This window comes from Mus musculus, chromosome 2, assembly GCF_000001635.26.
Source record: "Mus musculus strain C57BL/6J chromosome 2, GRCm38.p6 C57BL/6J".
Classification (NCBI taxonomy): Eukaryota; Metazoa; Chordata; class Mammalia; order Rodentia; family Muridae; genus Mus; species Mus musculus.
Genome location: NC_000068.7, coordinates 100,257,986 through 100,282,600, shown reverse-complemented (window position 1 = coordinate 100,282,600; position 24,615 = coordinate 100,257,986).

Here is a 24,615-nt window from a genome sequence, read left to right as displayed (position 1 = left end):
TTGCCAATCTCTCTATTGGCAGTCTTGCCTGATTACAGGAGCTGGTCCATTCAAGCTTTCTAGCTCCCATTGCTGACTCTTAGCTAAAGTCAGGACAAAACCTCTTTTGAGTAGAAAGGTGTTTTTTGTTTTTTGTTTTTTGTTTTTGTTTTTTTTTTTTTATGTCTGCAACATAAATCCTACACCATTGACTTTAAAACAATAAGATTTGAAAATACAGAAGAACAAATGATTCTGATATTACATTTATTTTTAGTAAATAACTAAAATTGGGCATGTTACTTTATACCTCTCATTAAAAGCACTAGTGTTTTAAAAGTAGACTTACATAGGGATACATGTGTCATTAAAATGGAAATGTAATTCCTTAAAATTTACAACTGAGAAATTTTGGTTTAGGGTTCTTTCTCTGCCTCTACATGCCTTTTATCTTTTATTATTTTTATTTTATTTAATCTGTGAAACAGAGAGAATAGTCTTATATTTCTCCCAGAGTAAAAGTAAAATGTTCTGAGTTCACCTTGAATTCAGTATCCATCGACAAGTTTTAAAAATCTTTATAGTGCTTACTATAATAATTTTTATGATTTATCTTATGACATTAGTTCACAACTATTGTGAATCTAATGAATTCTGATGATATATAGTCAACATTTCTCTCTTACATACCCACCTGGGTCTTACTTACCTCTGGGCAGTGTCTGTTTCAAATTCCAAAAACAAAGTAGAGACCAACACAAGATGGAATCAAGATTTTTTTAAGTCTCTCAACAGAAATAAAATCTAGGCAACAGTCCTCAGATCCTGTCTAGGAAGGATTATCTAGATTTACTTAGCCTCTGGGCATATCTATTAGGATTTATGTAGATTAGGATAATAGAATGAACAAAACATCATTCCTTAAACTGAAATTCTGAACTGAATCAAAAGGAGAAAGTTGTCTAAGGACCTGATTTCATCTCTGCCTCATAACTGTGGATGTAGTGTAACCAGAAGCTGTTCAAGCTGCTGCTACCCACATCTTGCCCACATAAAAGGCTGTGTAAATCAAAGTAAATTCCCTACAATAAAACAACAACAAACCCCCAAATCCAGATAAGCAAAATAAAAGAAAACAAAAACAAAAACTACCAACCAACCAACAAACAATCAAACAACCCAAAATATCCCACCAAGCTATAACCAAATAAAGCACACATACACATGAACATAAACATGTTTATGCACAAGCATAAAAATAAACAAACTAAAGAGTCTATTATATGTTGGTATATTATTCCTGAACATGAGGACTTCCCTGGAATGGTTGATATACACAATGTCATTACACTGGAGAAAATCAATTTTGTTTTCTTCCCCCCAGGTAGAGATGACACGTCAGTCATCAACCTTTACCATATTGGCTAGGCTTCATTCATCTATCTACTCTTTCTTTTTAAATATTATATATATAACATATATATAATAAATATATATAATATATAATATATATAATATTATAATATAAATATAAAACAATTCCTGTCACATTGAAGTTGAACAGAAGCAATCACAGAAGGAAAGAGTGTAAGAGAAGACACAAGAATTAGAGACATACTTGTTCACACATTCAAGAATACCATGATAACACTCAACTGGAAGTCATAATTTATTCTCAGAGGACACAGTTCAGATCCACGCAGGTCCAGTGCATGCTGTTTCAGTCTCTATGAGTTCATATGATCTTTGCTAATGGACCTTGTTTCCTAATCTCAATGGAGGTTATAGCAACTCAAATCAGTAATGTTCATAGGAATATTTTTCCTTAACATTCATTGTATATATTCTTTCTGCCTTCTTGCAAATCAAGATTTTATATGTAGTTTGTTACAAATCATTTTCAAGTTGTGATCCTCAGGGTAAACAAAGTACTGATAATTCTGTCCTGATTGTCTACTATTTCCAAGAGCTAATTGGTCATTCTCTTGAACAATATTTTTAATGGTGGTTTATGTTAATAATCCCAGTGTTAAAGGTAATGTAGCATCTATACCACTTTCCCTCTTTATGAATATTATAGGTAAATAAAAGACATTGGTCTTCGTCTGTTCCATTTTTAAACATAAAAGAGAAAGCAATTAACATAATAAGAAACATAAATAAATTTTAGTGAGAGAGGTCAAGAGACGCTTGACACAGTTGAATAAAATTTACTGAGAACTATCTAAATCCTTGTGTACTAAAAATTTAGCAATCTGTAAAACAAAAATGAGACCAGTAATGCTTAGGCCCTGTGAAAATATAGAAAGTCTGTTATTTTGAGCAGAGAGGACAAGAGGTTAAACTTATAGTGCAAAACAAATTTGACTTGTAGTGCAACATAAAGTGAATTATAAATTATATATAAAAATAGAATGAAATTGGATTTTATTGGGATGCTAGTATTTGGAAAGATTTTGCATCAGAGTTCTTTAGTTAAGGCACAGATAAATTTAATTTTGTTTTGTTTTTGTCTTTGTTTGTTTGTTTGTTTGTTTGTTTGCAAAGTCTCATTAAAGACTCCTCTTTGGTATTGCCAAATCTCCAAGATCTCTGCACATCAATCAGGATGCTTCTTTGTAATAAAGACCATAAGAATCAGTTGACAGAGGCTTGATATATTTTTAACCATTAAAATGACTCAGAATTTATAATGTAAATTCAAACTAATAATGAGCAACATTTTTTCTTGGTGTTCTTTCCCCTGTTTGCTCTTGGACACTCTTAACATTTTTGACTATCCTATTTCTTTTTGTAAAGGGAACATCTTACAGTTTCAAACCATAATTTTTCAATCAAGATGAGAGAGAACAAGAGTGATTTTTCTAGGTGCCTCTTCTTGTGTTATATAGAAACTTTTTTAAAACAAAAGTTGCAAAGCTAGTGTCATAAATAGTTTGATTTAAGAAACAATGTTAAAAGTTATAGCTCAGTACGTTCTCTTATTTCAAAATATCTAAGACCACAGGGATGCTCCTTTATAAAATCACTGTCTAGACAAGTACTTTTAAAAATGTATGTTTACATTTACACAGGGATGCTTATCTATAAATATCACTCTCTAGATAAGCACTTTTAAATGTGTGTTTACATTCACAGTTTACTCCAAACTATGTTGTTAGTTCATAGATTCTTCTTGGCCTGCTGTCCATTTTTAGAAATTGTAGAACAATTAAAAAGTATAAATTTATTTATCTTCATGTTCACACATTTGTTTGTTTGTCTGTGAAGGGAAAGGGTAAGCATATGGCTCCAGCACATACATGGGGACCAGAGAACAACATGCAGGGGTCAGGTCTACTGTGTGGTTTTGGAGGTGAATATAATGGGCAGACTTGGTACCAGTCTCTTTTACTGACTGGGTCATCTTGCGAGTCACTGGAGTATTTTTGGAAACATAACTTGTATAGATAGAGAGTAAAATTGAGAATCAATTGTGATTCAAGGATATTGAATTCATATAGGCATGAAAATAAGACTTTAGGAAGGATATCCCCACACTACTCCAATGTACTGAAAACTTCCACTATAGTATTACAAGTAGCTTTAACAGAACTTGAAAACAAAAATGATTCCTGAACAAGTTTGTTCATATAAATCAGTTTTCTTTTTTTTTCCATTTTTATTAGGTATTTAGCTCATTTACATTTCCAATGCTATACCAAAAGTCCCCCATACCCACCCACCCCCACTCCCCTACCCACCCACTCCCCCTTTTTGGCCCTGGCGTTCCCCTGTACTGGGGCATATAAAGTTTGCGTGTCCAATGGGCCTCTCTTTCCAGTGATGGCCGACTACGCCATCTTTTGATACATATGCAGCTAGAGTCAAGAGCTCCGGGGTACTGGTTAGTTCATAATGTTGTTCCACTGTTGTATAGGGTTGCAGATCTCTTTAGCTCCCTGGCTACTTTCTCTAGCTCCTCCATTGGGAGCCCTGTGATCCATCCATTAGCTGACTGTGAGCATCAACTTCTGTGTTTGCTAGTCCCCGGCATAGTCTCACAAGAGACAGCTACATCTGGGTCCTTTCAATAAAATCTTGCTAGTGTATGCAATGGTGTCAGCGTTTGGATGCTGGGAACAAAACACCCATGGAAGGAGTTACAGAGATAAATCAGTTTTCTACACAAACTATTTTAAAATGATTTGATGACTTTCTTCGGGCCTAGTGTTCTGATCAAAATTTCCTCAGGCACATTTGCCATGACAAATGGTTATTAATGTTTGTGTTAAAGTAAAACTAACTAATGAGGAGTTGAACAAAACAAGAAGTCATTTTTCAGTACTATTGCTTAGATCCTACTCCACTATAATAATATGGGAGATGTTATAAGCACTGGAATGAATGAGTACTGAAGGGTGTGAGTATAGCTTGCTTAATATAATACACATCTGTTTTCCTCTAATTGGCTCTTATTGATATTAAGCTTCTAATCCCCCACAGAGAATGAGGGATAGGAATTCTAACTTTCCTATTCATTATGATTTAATAACAGGATTTAGAAAAACATTTCTGCATTATAAATATAGTAAGATGATTTAATAAATCCCTCTATTGCTTGTGTGTGTGTGTGTGTACATGTACTTTTTACCAATTTTGTTCCTCTAGAGAATCCAGACTATAGTACTCTTGTGCTATTATAAAGATAAGAATTCATAAAAGGGAACTGTAAAACTTATATACTTTTCATGATCATTGGTAGAAGTGGAGATCATTATGTTAAGTGAAATGAACCAGACTTGGAAAACCAGTATTGTCTGTTTTCTCTCTTGTGTAGAAAAAGGAGTAGAAGTTAAGAAATAGAGATTGGAGAGGGAATGATGTGATTGTGGAAGAGAGTAGAAGGTTATAGATAAGAGGAATGAAATTAGGGAGAATGGGAAAGGCTAATCAATATGGCTGTATAATATGGTATCGAAATAAAATATGAACTATACACTTATGGATAGACCAAAATTAAATCCATTTTATAAACTAATAAGAGTTCTAAAATAAAATAAAAAAAAACTCATGCAACTCATAGCTCACAAGGACACTGTAGATTGCAGAAAAGTATAGTATTCTACTTGCCTGACACTAAAGATTATACATGTAGTGTTCCAGCCTGCTGGGCCAGCTGGATTATTCTTCACAACAGCTCAGGAATGTTCTATGCTAATTTCCTGTGAGATTTCCTTGGAGTTTATAAACTTTTGTGTGTACTGAAGATAATCATTACAATTATAATAAGAAAGAATATATTCCCTTTAACTTGACCAAAACATTGCAACTAATATAAAGAAAAACAATTCTTAAATTATTAGCTAGATAGATCAAACAAGAATAAGTCTGGATTTCAAAAATGAATAGAAGATATAATAATGAGAATGAAATATTGTATATAGTCACCAAAAGTGAAATTTAAATATTTTTAATAGCCATTTAAACCCCCATTGGGGATATAGAAGAAGAAGAGATAGAAGTAATGGCTGAAACCATCCAGTGGAAAAAAGACAGCATTTTCAACAATTGGTGCTGGCACAACTGGTTGTTATCATGTAGAAGAATGCGAATCGATCCATACTTATCTCCTTGTACTAAGGTCAAATCTAAGTGGATCAAGGAACTTCACATAAAACCAGAGACACTGAAACTTATAGAGGAGAAAGTGGGGAAAAGCCTTGAAGATATGGGCACAGGGGAAAAATTCCTGAACAGAACAGCAATGGCTTGTGCTGTAAGATCAAGAATTGACAAATGGGACCTAATGAAACTCCAAAGTTTCTGCAAGGCAAAAGACACCGTCAATAAGACAAAAACACCACCAACAGATTGGGAAAGGATCTTTACCTATCCTAAATCAGATAGGGGAGTAATATCCAACATATATAAAGAACTCAAGAGATAAATCACTGTCAAACCAAGTAAATGTCAAGTAAGAAACCCTGGAATTTATTAACGAACATTATTGTTATGAAGTCTTGGAAGATGTTTTCTTTTCTCTGACCTTGTGGAGTATTATTCCCAAGCCTGTAAATATGGTTTGTATTTACTTTCCTAAGCTTTGTTTTGTTTCTCAGAACTAAAATAATCCGACTCTGGATCTGTGCACAATACATATAAAATATCCATTTAATTGGTTGGGACCTCATAAATATTCAATAAATATCCAATACATATTGAGACATTTCCCAATTAAAAAAAAAAGAACTCAAGAAGGTGGACTTCATAAAATCAAATAACCCCATTAAAAAATGGGGCTCAGAACTGAACAAAGAATTCTCACCTGAGGAATACCGAATGGCAGAGAAGCACCTGAAAAAATGTTCAACATCCTTAATCATCAGGAAAATGCAAATCAAAACAACCCTGAGATTCCACCTCACACCAGTCAGATTGGCTAAGATCAAAAATTCAGGTGACAGCAGATGCTGGCATGGATGTGGAGAAAGAGGAACACTCCTCCATTGTTGGTGGGATTGCAGGCTTGTACAACCACTCTGGAAATCAGTCTGGTGGTTCCTCAGAAAATTGGACATAGTACTACCGGAGGATCCAGCAATACCTCTCCTGGGCATATATCCAGACGATACCCCAACTGGTAAGAAGGACACATGCTCCACTATGTTCATAGCAGCCTTATTTATAATAGCCAGAAGCTGGAAAGAACCCAGATGCCCCTCAACAGAGGAATGGATACAGAAAATGTGGTACATCTACACAATGGAGTACTACTCAGCTATTAAAAAGAATGAATTTATGAAATTCCTAGCCGAATGGATGGACCTGGAGGGCATCATCCTGAGTGAGGTAACACATTCACAAAGGAACTCACACAATATGTCCTCACTGATAAGTGGATATTAGCCCCAAACCTAGGATTCCCAAGATATAAGATACAATTTGCTAAACACATGAAACTCAAGAAGAATGAAGACTGAAGTGTGGACACTATTCCCCTCCTTAGAATTGGGAACAAAACACCCATGGAAGGAGTTACAGAGACAAAGTTTTGAGCTGAGATGAAAGGTTGTCACCATGTAGAGACTGCCATATCCAGGGATCCACCCCATAATCAGCATTCAAACGCTGACACCATTGCATACACTAGCAAGATTTTATTGAAAGGACCCAGATGTAGCTGTCTCTTGTGAGACTATGCCGGGGCCTAGCAAACACAGAAGTGGATGTTCACAGTCAGCTAATGGATGGATCACAGGGCTCCCAATGGAGGAGCTAGAGAAAGTACCCAAGGAGCTAAAGGGATCTGCAACCCTATAGGTGGAACAACATTATGAACTAACCAGTACCCCGGAGCTCTTAACTCTAGCTGCATATGTATCAAAAGATGGCCTAGTCGGCCATCACTGGAAAGAGTGGCCCATTGGACAGGCAAACTTTATATGCCCCAGTACAGGGGAACGCCAGGGCCAAAAAGGGGGAGTGGGTGGGTAGGGCAGTGGGGGTGGGTGGGTATGGGGGACTTTTGGTATAGCATTGGAAATGTAAATGAGCTAAATACCTAATAAAAAATGGAAAAAAAAAGAATTCCTGTGGCATGAGAAATATGCTATTTTCAATCTCAATTTTGTCAATAGCAAAATAGTCTGTGATTTTTACATTTATATTACATGTAATTCATAGAAAATCAATGTTATGTTGAGTGTTGTATGAGGCTGTAACTTAATTTTACTATCCCACTGAAGTTTTGCAGAAATTTCAAATACAGCATCATAATTCTAACCCATATTTAACTTGCAGGAAAAAAAGAAAGTATATGGCTTTTTCAAGTTTATGACACTATTCCTTTTGTATTTTTCAGACCAGGGTCTTATTTGAGAAACCATATTCTTTGATATACCTATTTCCTCCTTTTTGCAGAGTAGTACCATGCATGATAACATGTACTGTTATGACATACATAAATATGTTAAAATATCTTTTGCCACTTTATTTGAAAACTTGTTTCCCACTTAAAAAATCTAATTCTAACTATAATAATAAAATAAAAAGCAAGAATCGAACAAAGTAAACAAACAGAAGGAAATGTACTGCTGTTCCCCCCCAAAAGGTACAAGAAATAGAGACCTACCAATTTATACACATACATTTATGTCAGAAATCCCATAAAATAGTATAATGGGAGAAATGATTTATAAAGGGTCCTTAGGGTAAAAGATTTAAAAATTATATATAAATGGAAAACATAATTAAAATAATAAGACAATACCTGACATGACATTATGAGTCAAGGAACCTTAAAAATATTACTGAGTTCATTTTCTGTGGTCCATCTCCTGCTGAGTATGTAGCCTACCTTTAAAGGGTAATGTGTTTCACTAGTGAGAGTTCCTTGAAGAGAATTAAATTATCATTTGCAAATGGTTGTTAATTGGATATTGCTTCTGAACTAGGGGTTATGGCATGTGTTCACTCTTTCTTTCAGCACTAGGACACATGTGGTGTAGATCTGTGCAGGTCCTGTGCATGCTGGTTCAATTCCCTATGAATCCAGGTGTGCATATATCTTACTGATTTAGAAGGATTCATTTTCTTGGTGTCCTCTATCTCTTCTGGCTTTTAGAGTTTTCTGCCTCCTGTTCCACAGGGTACCCTGAGCCATGATGGTAGGAATTTGGTGGAGAAATCTTGTTTAGGACTGAGTGTTCCATCTCTCATTCTCTGTACAATGCCTTGATATTGGGGTCTGATTTTTTTCTATCTATTGCATTAGGAAGCTTCTCTGATGCTGGCTAAGGAATTAATAGAATTAGATATACTAATTCTAGAATTATATATACTTATAGAATTGGATATACTAGTTTATAGTATATCTATGAATATAGCAGAATGTCATTAGGAATCATTTTACTTTTGCTCTGTCCTCTTCTTTAACTTGGTGTTTCATTTTATCTTAGATACTGGGGCTATCTAGCCTTAGTTTTGATTGGCCAATCAAAGCCAGTATATAGTATATGTCCCATCTTGTGAAGTGGGCTGTCAGTCACAGTCAAATAAAATATTGGTTGGTTATTCCCAGTTTTGAGCTACCATTATCCTAGCATATCTTGCAGGTAGGACACCGTTGTAGATGAAAAGGTTTGTGTTTATGTTTCTCCTTTGGTAGCATGAAGAGTAACTTGCATTACCAGAGATGTTAAAACATATAAGTTAAGTATTTATAGAGGTACCAGCCCAAAGTCTCCATATTGCATGACTTGTGTATTCACGGTATTTTTGTTTTGTTTTTTGTTTGTTTGTTTGTTTGGGGGGGGGAATTCGAGACAGGGTTTCTCTGTATAGTCCTGGCTGTCCTGGAACTCACTTTGTAGACCAGGCTGGCCTCAAACTCAGAAATCTGCTTGCCTCTGCCTCCCGAGTGCTGGGATTAAAGGTGTGCGCCACCATTCCCAGCTGTATTCATGGTCTTAAGCAATGGGGCCTTGCCATTCATTTGTGAATAGCAATCTACTGACTTGAGAACAGCCTGGGTGGTTTGATGTTTCCATAGGACTCTATGGCTAGCATCTCAATTGTATGTAAACTAATTCTGGTACTGGAAGCTTCTTGTGTTAAAAATATATGTTCAGCTTAAGCTCAGTCTCCCACATTACTGGACAATTTCATTGAGATTACCATCATAAATGTATATTAAAACTTCTTGTATATAACATTTCCATGCACTTCCTCAAGTGGCCCTTAATTTTAACTGTCTTTTTAAAAAAATTTTATTAGGTATTTTCCTCATTTACATTTCCAATGCTATCCCAAAAGTCCCCCATACCCTCCCCGAACTCCCCTACCCACCCACTCCCACTTCTTGGCCCTGGCGTTCCCCTGTACTGGGGCATATAAAGTTTGCACGAACAATGGGCCTCTCTTTCCACTGATGGCCGGCTAGGCCATCTTTTGATACATATAGAGCTAGAGACATGCGCTCCAGTGGGTACTGGTTAGTTCATATTGTTGTTCTATCTATATGGTTGCAGATCCCATTAGCTCCTTGGATACTTTCTCTAGCTCCTCCATTAGGGGCCCTGTGATTCATCCAATAGCTGACTGTGAGCATCCACTTCTGTGTTTGTTAGGCCCTGGCATAGTCTCACAAGAGACAGCTATATCAGGGTCCTTTCAGCAAATTTTAACTGTCTTAACCAATAGTCTCTCCCTAGTTCTCCTCATCCTCGCTTCTCTCCACTTATTCCTCCCCTCCCATCTACTGTCCCTGTATTTCTTGTAGGGAGAATACATTTTAGGTTGAAAGTTTTGTGAATTGGTTGGTGTCCCTAGTTTCTGCCTATTTCCTGGAGGTGGCCTTTTCAGGTTCCAAATCCCCAATGCTGTGAGCGACAGGTAAGGACGCCCCCATTGATTCTTGGGCACCTTCTCTACCCTAGGTCTCTAGCTGACTCTTCCTAGAGATGTCCCCTACCACTTATCCATAATCCAAAGAAAATGCACAGACTGGATCTACGTCTCCATGCACATGTGTGTAGGAAATGACTTGGTTTTCATGAAGGTGCCGAACAACTGAAGCAGAGGGGACTATCCCAAAAGCTGTTGCCTATATGTGGGATATGTTCTTCTAGCTGGACTGTGTTGTCTTGTCTCAGTGGGAAAGGATGTGCCTAGCCTTTTAGAGACTTGATATGCTAGAGAGGAAAGATCCTTAGGGGACCCCCACCTACATGAAGAGAAGGGGAGATGAGATGTGGGGAAAGGCTTTAGAAGAAGGGCAGTGAGTGGAATGTGGAGAGAGTAAGTAAAAATCAAGGTAAAAATAAAAGAGAAACTAGGAAGGACTACAGTCTAATGCTGTAGGCAACTTTACATCCATTTTAGTGTACTTTTATACATGAATGGAACACAGAAAGCTATGGTCCAAGGATCATTGCTTTCACCCTGAAAGTCGTGGTCAGTAAAATATGTAAATAAATTTCAGTAATCACACACTAAATATTAACAGAACAGCACTTTCTCAGAATTTTCTCAGGACTGTTCAATTTAAACACAATTGCATGGCACTATAGATTATATCTAGTGAAGTGTGAAGACATGGAGATGGTCATATCCAGATTCCAGGTACACTGACCATATTGGGTTCTAAAGGTATGATCTGACATCTAACAAGAATAAACATGTCTCCTACGTTGAATGGAAATTTTAGTCACAGGAAGCATGAAATCATGTTCAAGAACAAGTCATGGAATGAAGTGGACCTGAGGTAAAAGGCCCTCTGCCTTTCTTCTGGAGCCTCTCTCATAGTTCCCAAAAACATTGTTCACATTGGCTACTATTTTACCATGTTCTGATTGTTACAGTTAGGCATATTAGACATAAATTCTGGAATACAATCTGGAAATAATTTTAAAGTGTTAAACTAATTGACACATTCCATTATGTCATTGATTAACATCTTAGTTGCAAAGATTTATATTCAAATACCAAGTAATTGTGCTTCCTTAAGATTTGTTTTCATTTTATTTACATATATGTGTCTATGTGAATATATACCCTGTAGTGTAGGTAGGGAAGGATGTGAGAAGAGGGTTTTCCATGCTCTAGAGCTGGTAATACATATGGTTGTGAGCCACTTGGCCTATGTGCTGGGAAACCTTCTCTTGTCCTTTGTAAGAGTAGCAAACACTCTTACCTCTAGATCTTTCTTTCCAGCCCCAAAAGTATACTTTCTGTCAATCAAAGAACACTCCATTTCATATAGTTTTTGGCATAAAAATAGACCATTTGGAGATTTTATAACATTTATCAAGCCACTAGATAATGTTACTTTTGTCTTAATGCTCAAACAAAATATACTTTATGACATTTGTGGTTTCTTTAAATATAGCTGTAAAGTATATTATATCATCTGCAATCTGTATTCTACTACTTTAGGGATGACTAAACACACCCTATTGAATAAGTCAATATCATCAATATTCTAGAAATTTATATAAAAATACATAAAAGAGATTTATAATAAGAAGTCTGTTATTTGCCTAGCTATTAAATACTGACTTTAAACTTATAGCAAAACATAAAATTCACTTTATTTTCTCCTAAAATTTTTAAGCTTAAACTATATGTGTAAATGTTTTTTTGTTAGTGTTTTATTCATTAAATGCAGCAATGATAGTTTTATACATTTTCGTATCTTAAAAAATTCATTTAGAATTCTTGTTCTTGAAACATATTGAAATGTCTTTGACATTAATTTGTTTGATGGTGTTCATACATTAATATAAAGTCAAGAAAATATATAAACAATAAAGAACTGTTTAAATTATAAACTTTAAATATATGAATGTACATTTACAATAAGCATTATGTGTATATATATATATATATATATATATTCAGAATTACACCCACACCCACTCATAGACACACTTAAATATATGCCAGCAAAATTTACTTAAATTTTCATAAACTATTATGTCAATGTAGTTGTATTAGATTGTAGTTTATATAGTGATAGTATTATATGCAGACATGCAATATTTAACCTATTTTCATATCTATCATCTATCTACATATTACATAGCTTATTAACTGAGAAAAGCACCTTAGGATTTTTCTCTTTCCTTCATCTATGACTTAACTAATAAAAATGACTCTGACCCATAATCTTTATTGCATTTTTTATGTTAGAAACCTTGGTAGCTATTTAACAGGATGTGATTTTTTTTTTTCTGAAATGGGATCCTGAATTAGGGTCTACAATCCAGAAAAATAACATTAATAATGATTGATACACATCATTTAAATCTAAACAAAGATTACTCACTTAGTTTTTATCATTTTGAGTATTTTAATAGAAAAGAAACAATGGCAGGCCCTCTATAGTTTAGTAGAGCAAACACTGTAATAAGATTAATACTCATTTCTATCACCCATTTTGTTGCTCATAGATAAATATGAAATATTGTTTTAAAAACAAAAGGGAGAAAAGTGTTGAGATTTTTATTCCCTTCCAATGGCTTGCTTAGAAATGAAATGTGTCTCTCAGGACAATTTTGTGGTGACTAGTTTTAAAAATGCTGAAATAAGTTTTTCAGAATTTATTTTAGTCCCTTTCTAGTTTATTCTAAATTTCAGACAGACAAATTTCTTTGAATCAACACTGAAATGAACAAATAATCAAATGAAGGAGAAATTTCATTTGCTTTATTCTGAAATAATGGATTATTTTACATAGACTTTAAGGCAGGTTATTTACTATTCTGAAACACATTTTATCTTTCATACCTAATCAGATTTTAAGGGAAAGCCAGAAGGATGAGGGAAAAGAGGTCAGTTTTGTGGATGGTCGGCATGAATTTAAGAAAAAACGAGAGCTTCTTAACAAAATTTTCTGCGATGTATCTCAGGAATAATCTCAACAGGATAAAAGACTTTTGAAGAATGTTTTATTCAGAGTGAAGTTTAGATAAGTGACAGAAGATAATTGGCATAAAAAAAAACAACAACATCCCATGATTTATAAAGAAGTAGAAAGATGGACAAGTCAAAAATTCACACAGGCAAACAGCCACTCGAAGAGGAATTTACAGATTACCTCTGAGTTAGGAGTTGAAATGTAGTTGTGTTAATTAAGAGCAAGAACATGTAGATAAAATTTTACTACAACACAAATAAAAAGATTTTTACGTTTTCCAGTTGGTTCCACTATTATTTACCCAAATAACCTTGAGTATTCAAAATATGCTAATAATACTGAGTAAAAAATGGAGACAAATTTTAAGGAAGTAGTAGCTGTATTTCAAAATTATGGAGGTAGTAAATGTATAAAGGGAATGTTAGACATTAATAAAAGAGAGAACATTCATGGAGAGCAAGAACCAAATTACTTGGCAGGACCTTTCTGGATATGCATCTAATTAAGCTGAAAATATAACAAAATACAGAAAAATGTTCATAGTAATGTTCTGTTGGATTTGTTCAAGATAACCAAAAACTAGATGCAGTTAAACTATACTTTATAAGTAAGTGAATGGATCGTGTATCCAGGCCAATGTCAAGATTTACCTTGGCGGAGCAACAGTATATTTTGTCAGTAATTATTTTAGCAAAGATCATTTCATAATTGGATCATTAAATAGATTCCCATCCAGGACACGGATAAACACTGTATCTCCCAAAGGCCTTCACAGCAAATGTCTGGCATGGAATAAATGGAAAACTGCTACCAAAATATATACAGATTCAAGTTCACTGCTTTCTTGAGGCTCAGTCCTGGCAATAGATATTTTAATATGTACCTCTTCAAAACATAATGAGCTTATTTCTTAAATGCCAGCTTTCCTAACTCTCCATGCATCTATGTTCTTCCACCAAGTCCTTTTCTCTGCACTTTTGTCCTCTCACAAACAAAATGCATGTCTTATTATTTTTGTTCCTCTAAAGTAGAGTCATTCACAGTGGTGTATTCAGGCATCAGATATTACTCAGAGATAAAAAGAAGTCATAAGTATATAGAAAATCTGCCTTATTTTTCAGTAAAATTTCAGAAAAGTTGGAAGTTGAAAGGGTATGAAATATACACACTGGATGGTCCCAAGTACATGATCACTCTGTAGGGAAAGCAGAAATATGAATTCAGTGAACAGTCAGTATATCCACGTACTCCAGGAGAGAGGAGCAGAAAAACATGCTGTTTATTGTAGTAAACACAGAGTAGATGAAAATACAATAATGCATAGGGAAAATTGAGATGTTCAAAATAAACACATGACCTTAAGTAGTAACTTTAATTTGAACAATAATGCACTATAACAGTACATGTAATAGGAGTGCACTGTGGGTGGAAGAGAGGTTCTTATGTAAGAATTTTTGTCTGCTCTGATTAAATTTCCTACAACTAGAAAACTTAAAGTTAAAATGTATTATACTTGGCTGTCAGGATGTATACCATGATCGAGAAGGTAGAATTTTAAGGGTGAAGCTTGGCTGTCAGGATGTATACCATGATCGAGAAGGTGGAATTTTAAGGGTGAAGCTTGGCTGTCAGGATGTATACCATGATCGAGAAGGTGGAATTCTAAGGGTGAAGCTCCACAGTCTCACTTGGAATGGTACTGACTTGTACAAATCCCCCAAATGCAGAAAACTTGACTTTACAGTTTGGTGGCAGGATGGAAAGGTAATCATGGAATCAAAGATTGAGAGAAAATAGATCCAGGAGATACATAAAGGAAAAGCTGAGGGGAAGGAGACATTTTTTCATGGCATTGAGGTAAATTATAAAATATTTCATCAAGAACAAGAGCAGACTTTAGTGAGAAATATGGAGTTCTGTCCAAACTGCATTTCTATCTTTACATAGTAGTCCAACAGAAGATGGCAAACATGAGATCAGAATCATCAATGAAAGAATAATGGCAAGCCTGAATTTCTTTTACCTTCACTGTCTAGTCATATTTGTAACACTTACTTATTTTTATGATCTTCAGTGTATTGTTTTCTAAAATAATGATATGAGTGTGTGTCATTCTTCACTTAGAAAATTATACAATATAATTTTGTCAATATATTTTAGAATTCAATATAATATTAAAAGAATTATGTCTTAAAACTCAGTGTAACCAGCCTAGATATTTCAAATTCTATTTTGTTTCATTATCCTTATATCTGAATTTTGAAATAGTTCATGGCATTGAGAAAGAATAGTGTCTTTTAACTAATATAAACTTGACACGTTGTTATTTTTCCTGATCTGTAAAAGAAGATCTTTTGTGCTTTACATAGTTATCTGGTATAGAAGAAAAGCTTGCAATGATCGTAATGTAACTAAGGCTCAACTCTAACTATGCTAAAGATATTTGTATTCAGTGCAATGGTTGGAATAATTGATTGAGTTGCAATGTGTTTTCTGTATGCAGTGAGTTAGCTACTTTGATTAGTGTTGGCTCATGGACCATTTCAGAACTGAAGGCAGCATGGCACAGATTTGCAAATTTAAAAACTAGCTTATACTTTATAGTTCTGGTGTGACTTCTCACACATTTTTAGCTCTGTAGATACAGATAATTGTTTATCAGCCTATAACACTAACTTACCTCATTTGTACATAAATGAGTGCCTCAACTTGGTTTCTGTAATACAATCATGAACAAATACAGATAAGACAGGCCATCCTTCCTTGAGCACATAGAAAATGGTCACTGAACATTATCAGCTTTATCATGATTGTTAAACTGAATAATGAAAGTAACAAAGACTATTTGCCATTCCTCCAAACTCACAGCTCAAAGTAGAAATGTTGCAAAAATACATTATTGGATTTATCTGTACCTAATAAAACGTTCAGTGCCAGTTTCCTACAGGGTGCAGCCCCCATTACAGGTAGTAAATATTATAAATACTTTGGCAAGGTTGGGCCTTACCTAATGCACTTTGGTGAATCTGGATGGAAGGAAGAAAAGACGTAATACTCCTTTTGAGTCCTCTGGAGGTTTATTAGGAAGCCATATCAATTGCTGGAGTCTACCCCATCCCCTTTATTTCCTCTGCTATTAAATTTATTGCACCATCATTGCCCTGGGTGTACTATTCACTCATCTGGTAAACAAATATTAAAAAGCTAATTAGATGACCATCTCACTGATGTCCAAGACCAGCTTCATTAGCTCAATAATGGTTTGAATTATCAATTAGCTGCAGGACTTAGAGTTTTTGAATCTTGGTGCAGTGCTACATGTCAAAATGTAATTACAGCACAGGCTATAAAAAGCACTTAAAAATGCTTCATGCTTAAATAGAAATAAAATATCTTGAAATGTAACTATGATGAAGCCTTTAGTCTTATCTTTGAATAATGCCAAGGCACAAGAATGGCTAACATTTAGATACATTGATGTCTAAAGTCTCCCAGGCTTACCATAATAAATTTTCTCAGTTTTTTCATCATTCATTTGTTGCTTTTATGATTAAGATAAAAACAAGAAAAATATTTGAACAAAGGTTCATTCTTCATTCAGTTTTCTGGGCAACTATTGTATCTTAAACACCTCCATGAGAAGCTTACCTTACCCTGAAAAAAATTCTTCAGATTAAAGGAAAGAGAAAGGAAGGGATCTACTTTTGCATCTGCAATGATGCTCCAAGAGTGTAACAGGCATAACTGTTAAAGTAGGATGCTAAGATTGCTGTTTCCCTAACCTGGAAGTAATAAAGTCTCTTGGTTGTTAACATGACCAAGTGTTGGCAGATGTATGCAAACAAAGGTCGATCTAAAGTTCAAGCTCTAGATGAATCTGCTAGCATTGCTGAAGGCCCCAAGGCCCTGGCATGAAAAGAGTAGTCTCAACTATCTGTGAAGGTCCTTGTCTAGAGATTTGCATTGCAAATGTGGCATGAACAGTTTGATGCCATTGTGAAGAAAAGCTGGCCTGGGATATTTATAATTCGTAAAAAGTGACACTGTTAGCCACAACTTGTAAGCAGTCTATTGGTAACTAATAATCCCTAAGGTTATAGAATGACAAATCAAATTAGCCTTATTTGTGACAACAGCTTTCCTCTCTCTGCTGTGGAACTGGAACTGGTAAACAACAGCTTTCTCCATAGAAGATTATATAACTTTCTCCATAGAGGATTACATACAAACCTGAAGATTTCCCTCATCACCTTCATGTTTTCCTATCCGATACAGAAGGATTCACCTTAGAGTTTCTATGGAAATCAGGTCCCCAAATGCATAGAGATCTTAGGTATAATTCACTATAGTTTCAGTTATAAGAAACCTAGGAACAATTGACTGGATTGAATTTATATTTAAGTTGTCATAGTACATAGTTCAATGTCATTAAGAAATGCCATGCCATATTGTTCACAATAATGGTCTGAATCTCTGGTGTTTGCTCACTGTGATGGAAAGTTGGGTCAGGTGCCCTAGAGCTCATCTGTGCTGCTTCTTCTCCAGAATTACTTGATTATAAAGTCCTGATTCTTCCTTTGAGAAATATTGCTGTATGACATTTCCCACTTCATTCTTTTCTGTACTTTCCTTAGACAATCTTTTGATTCTACTCTTCTCTAATTCCTAATCCATTTGATTATCACATTAACGTAGATTATCTTATCGAACTCTAATACTCTCTCCTTTGTTTAAAGTATCTAATAATAAATTACTCAAGAATGGAAAGCAAATATTTTGAGATGCTGTATGTCTATGTAAAACTAACCTTCTCTTCTACCTATGTTTATCATGACTGCAAGTGTATGTCAAACTGCGGCACAACATGAAAGTGGATTATATACAGAGAAATTCTCTGCATAAGTTGAAAATTTTACATTTGTGGAAAGAAATTTTTGATTTCTTCTTCAGAGCAATGATCATCTTGGAGATACTTGATATTTCAGGCACAGGGTTAGGACAAGGTGACATGTTTCCAGATATTTGATAGGAGGAATGCTTTTATTTCCAAATTTTGCTATACATTTACTATTAAAAACACTGACTCCAGTTAAAAAATATTTTGATCATATTCTCTCCCTTGCCTGAGTTCTTCCAGTTACTCTTCCCTTCCCTACCAATCAATCTTTAGCATTTTCTCTTAAACACACACACACACACACACACACACACACACACACACAAAATAATATAACAAAACTTCGAAGAAAAAAAAAAAAGAAAGAAAAATTAAAACTACAATCCCCTAAACAACAACAAACAAAAACAACAAACCCCAAGCCAACTTTAAAGAAATAAAAACTCACACACAAAAGAATATGGAGTCCAATTATATGTTAGACAACAAATCCTGAGCATGAGGCCTGTCCTGGAGGGGTTGATATACCCAGTGTCACTCTGTTCAACAAAACTGATGCGCCTTCTCACAACAGGTATAAGTGATGGAGTAGTTCTTAACCTTTACCCTAGTGACTAAGTTGTCATTCATTAATTCATTCATTCATCTATTCATTCATTTTTTAAAAATATAAAACAAAATATAATATAAGAAGATAAAGTGAGAACTATCATAGAAATGTTGGACAAGGCTAACTAACAGAAGGAAAAATACCCAAGAGAAGGCACAAGAATCAGAGACCCACACAAAAAATTCAGGGTAATAACACCTTTCCTAATAATCTCAGATAATAAAAAATATCTTAGGGTATTGCTAAGCAAACAAGTGAATGACTTGTATTATAAAAACTTCATGTCATTTAAGAAAGAAATTGAGGAAGATATCAGAAGATCAAAAGATCTCCCACGCTCATGGAGAGTAAAATGGCCATCCTACCAAAACAATCATATGTGCAATCCACATCAAAATCTGAACACACTTCTTCACAAATTTTGAAAGGATAATTTTCAGCTTCAGCTAAAACATTAATAATAAAAATATTTTAATAATAAAAACATCATGGTACTAGGACAAAAATGCTGAATAATGGAATTAAAAATATTGGCATAAATTTACACACCTATGTACATCTGATTTTTTATAAAGAAGTCAGAAATACACACTAACAAAAGGGAGTTTCTTCAACAAATTGTGCTTGTCAATCTATATGCAATATGTTAAAGAAACCAATTAAATCCATACTTATCGCCCACACAAAACTCAACTCCAAGTGTATCAAATAACTCAACTTAAAACTACATACACTGAATATGATAGAAAAAAATGAAAGGAATAGTTTTGAACTCACTGTCACAGGAAAAATCTTTCTGAACAGAACACCATTAGGACAGGCACTAAGATCAACAACTTATAAATGAGACATCAAGAGAAATGTTTATAAATTGCCATTTACATAGAAACAGTATTTTAGGAACTGCAGGATAACTATAACAAATATAGAATTGCTTTCAAAGCATGGACTCAATGAACCTAATCTAAGCTTACATTCTACCTTCAGTAAACATTTATGAACCTCGTAATGTATGTCATCTTACCCATCTTGACAGGTTGGTAAGGTTGTTATAAACATAAGCATTATTTTTACTAATAATGTTTCTTGATAAAATGTATGTTAAGCCGGGCAGTGGTGGTGCACGCCTTTAATCCCAGCACTTGGGAGGCAGAAGCAGGCAGAATTCTGAGTTTGAGGCCAGCCTGGTCTACAAAGTGAGTTCCAGGACAGCCAGGGCTATACAGAGAAACCCTGTCTCGAAAAAACCAAAACCAAAACCAAAACCAAAATGTATGTTAAACTCATTCAGAAGCCGGGCGGTGGTGGCACACGCCTTTAATCCTATCACTCAGGAGGCAGAGGCAGGTGGATTTCTGAGTTCAAGGCCAGCCTGCTCTACAAAGTGAGTTCCAGGATAGCCAGTACTATACAGAGAAACCCTGTCTCAGAAAACAAACAAACAAACAAACAAACACTCATTCCGAATTTAAGGGCCAGAGAGACGATTCAGTGGGTAAAGGTATATTCTGCCAAGACTGACAACCTGAGTTTGATCACCTGGACTGAACAAGACATAGGAGAGACCCAACTGCTGAAAATGATCTCCTTACCTTTCATATGGGTAGTTTTGTAGGCCACAAATAAATTAATTCAATAATAAAAAAAAGAATAAATAAAGAACATGGGAATCACTATTATTCAATGTATGAAGACTTTGCTCTAGAAACAGGCCAAGAGGCAGTATACTTTTGAGATAATCACAAACATTACTAGAAGGGACCCTTTATGAAAAGGAGGGGAGGCAGATGTGCGTACCACAATAATTGTGCACTTTGAATGTTCAATGTCCTGGGTTCAGTCCTCACTGAATCAATTAATAAAACACCTGCCCAGCATCAATGGTCCTCTATAGGTCTGAGCATAATATATGTTCTTTCCTGATACACTGTGAACAAAGATATTAGCCTTTCTCTGAATTCTTATAGTTTTTCATGTGTGTGATTTTTTTGAGACAATTTCTCTGTGTAACACCCCTGGCTGTCTTTGGCTGACATTGTAGACTAGGCTGACCTGAAGCTCACAGAGATCTGCCTGCCTCTCCCCCCAAGTGTGAATTCTTATACTTTTAACTTGGAATTTATACATAGTTTTATATTATAACTTACTGCATGAGTTGATATACCCATATCCTTTTTCCATATCTACATACTTTGAGAAAAGTGCTCCAAAAACAAAGAATTGAAACAAGAAAAAACTTGTAGCTATGTTACATATAAGCTGATCACAGAATATTGGAAGTGAGTAGTAGTGGTGAGAGTAGACAAGTACTTTAAAAAAAAGAAAAGAAAAATCATGACTCAATGAACAAATTATTTTTTTCAAAATATCAAAGTGAGTGTGACCACAGCATTTAAAATGGAAGAAAAGATAAGCATGGTGAACTCTGGAGGAAGAAATCTTCAACACCTCAGAAAGTAAGACCCCCATTATTTTTATTATTGCCTACTTCATATCAGTTTCTATCTCATAACATCTCTGAAGGTTCACTCAGTATTTATTGTCTACTTAGGATTTCTTCTGTACTATCGTAGTCATTAAAGAGTTTTGAGTGAGTGGCTGTTTCCTTGAATGATTAATGATCATTAGGCCAGGTGGAAAATTTAAAAGGGAAATCTTCTTTAGCATCGTCATGACAGATGAAACCTGAACAAAGAATTCCAAGGAAGTTATCAGCAAAGATGAAGCAAGTGAGTGTTAATCAAACTGTGCTTCTTATTTTAAACACCTGGGAATCTTTAAATAGCTCATGCCCAGATGCATTGCATAGTAATTATATCTGAAGTTCAGGGGTGTGACTCAGGCACCAGTGTTTTTATATGTACCCAAGATTAAGAAACTCTCAAAGGAATAACAAATGAGAGATGATAGTCAAATACAAGTGTTTAAAGGAACAGGAAGGGAGGACATAAGAAAGGAAATTGAATTCATGGGTATGGAATTTGAATCTTGCAGAAAAAGAGAGACAGTTCCTGGTTTTGTTGTCCCTTCATCCAAGTACCAGGAAATAGAGTTAGACAGCATGCCACATTTTTGTATATACATACACATACAGGCATACATGCATACATACATACATATTCACATTTTTACATCCAGAAATTCAAGTAATAACAGCACCAAAGTCTTTTTGAGAGTCTGTACTGAATAATTAAAGATATTTTCTTGTCATCTTTTGTAAATCAAGCACTATTTACATAGCATTTGCATGATAGTACATTGCAAATAGTCTAGACATTATGTAAAGCTTTATAACTTTATTCTAATACCATATCATTTTACATAAAAAATGCAAAATCTCATATTTTCTAGCCAAACTGGCTATGCTAAAATACACTTCCATGAGCACATTATTATATAGGGTTCTCATAGAATGGACAGAATGAATGCATGTTACAGAAGGATACTGTTAGGTTGACTTACATTCATTCTTGTAGACATCACATCTTCATTTCTTCCAGGTACCTCTTGAAAAGTCAGTTTGCAAGAGAACAACTAAAGCAACTGTATACACCTTACATGTCATGAAATATGTTGGGCCACTTACACTTAACCTTTTTCTGAGGGGTTGATCTTGCCATCTGTCTTAATGTGTTCCAGCCAATATAATAAACCGACACCAATCAGGCAGCTCATTACAACAGCAATTTATCCTTCAGTGCTGGGGACCCAGGAATCAAAGAACACAAAGATAGAAGTTGAGTGCCTAGCTCAGATGGCCAGGTTTTCTGTTTCCTTCCATGATAAAGGGGACTAATGAGCTCTCTGGCTTCACTTTTAGAAGGTCATATTCCCCATTATGATGGCACGATTTTGATCTATTCACCCTGTCAAGACTGCACTTCTCACACTCACTCCCAGTGCTCTTCCTACTGTTGTTCTTATTTCATCACATTTATAGCCATATGAATTAAGAGGGATGCACTAGTTCCTTCCAGACCTTCCCATGCTGCCTGAATTCTGCTAGCTCAGTGAGTCCCCATTCACTTCTAGGTGGTGAGACCCCAGCTGCTCCCTAAGCTGAATAATCAAGACTCAATTTAACTTAACCTGCACTGATCAGAGGTGGACCCCTGGGAGGATTATGGATGCCCTTTGAGGAAGTTTAAGTAAATGGCTAGTCAATTATCTGGTCTTCAGAAATGAAAGAAATGATTAAATTCTGCCTGAGAGAAAAGTAATGTTAAATCCAGAGAGAGAATCCATCTTCCTCTCTATTTCCTTCAGTGAGTGAGACTTCATAAACTGATTAATCATAAATTATTAATGCCAGTGAGAGTGAGATATATTCCATCTCCCTTTATTGAAATATGACTCCCAGGTCTTCTATGGTGGGTGTCACTGATAAGCCAGTAGCTATAGTATTTGCATAGCTGTGCAGTTACGTGTCTCCTGCTCCTTACTGTGGTGTTGACAGAGTGGAGTTTGATATATTTCCACTTGGGTTAATCTTGATAGCCCAATCAGCCTCTATGGTTAAGAAATACATAAATAAATAGTTTATAAGTAGTGATTTTTCATTTGATAAATGAATTTGTCTCAGAATAGTTTGAGGGGAAAATGATCTGTGTATGTTTTGGTGAAATTAAGATCTGGACACTGCTGGCTAAAAGATGTAAAGATAATGAGATATGACATTTCTAGAAAATGGCAGCATTCCAGAGTAACATGGGCTGGAAATGACTATTCTTAATTCCAATATATGTCTTCACTGAATGAGCTGAATATAGAATACTTTGACAAAATTCTATTTTTAGTATAAGCAAAATTAATCAGTAAGTCCATAAAGAATATAAATGAATAAAACAAAGGTCGGGTATTTGGTGGGTCAAAGCAGCCAGGAAACTCTAGAGCAAAGGAAAATTATCCTTGCCTTGGTAATTGAGGGTTAGTGTGACATAATATAAGCTGGTCATTTAAGAGTGGCTTGGAATTGAACTACAGGCTTAATTGAACTTAATATTCTCTAAAGGTTTGCTGATATTAATGTTCTAAAGATCTAAGGAAAATAATGTAAGTAAACTGGGAAGTTTAATGTCTTACTCCACATTTATAATACCAGCATTGTGTGTGTGTGTGTGTGTGTATGTATGTGTGTGTGTGTATGTGTGTGTGTGTGTATGTGTGTATGTGTGTGTGTATGTGTGTGTGTGTATGTGTGTGTATGTGTGTGTGTGTGTGTGTGTGTGTGTGTATGTGTGTGTGTATGAAGTGATTTATTTGACCCCATCATTTATATAAGAAAATTGAATCTTCAAAGATTGATTGTGCATGGTTGTGGCTAGAGCAGACCCACATCTAAACAAAAATTACATAATTGTAGTTCTCTATATTAGAAGTTTTAATTTATAATGAACAGACTTTAATGTCAATAGTTCATTAATTTAAATTAAAAAAGAATGACCTTGTGGTTGTTTTCTAAACCATTTCATTCTAATGGAATTCACTCTAAACTCTCTTCTGGGTCACAAAGGATCTAGTTCAAAACTCTGATATTATAGAACATGGTTAAAGAAGGTTAAGATTCCTAAGGTATTTTAAAGAGTAAAACTACATATCCCTCCCTTAAATTCCATCAAACTACTATTGCTAATTTTCTGTTGTGTTGAAATTACTTTCCTCAATGAACTGACCCACATGTCTATCTATCATTGAAAGTAATTTGACAAATATATACCTGGTAAAGACCAA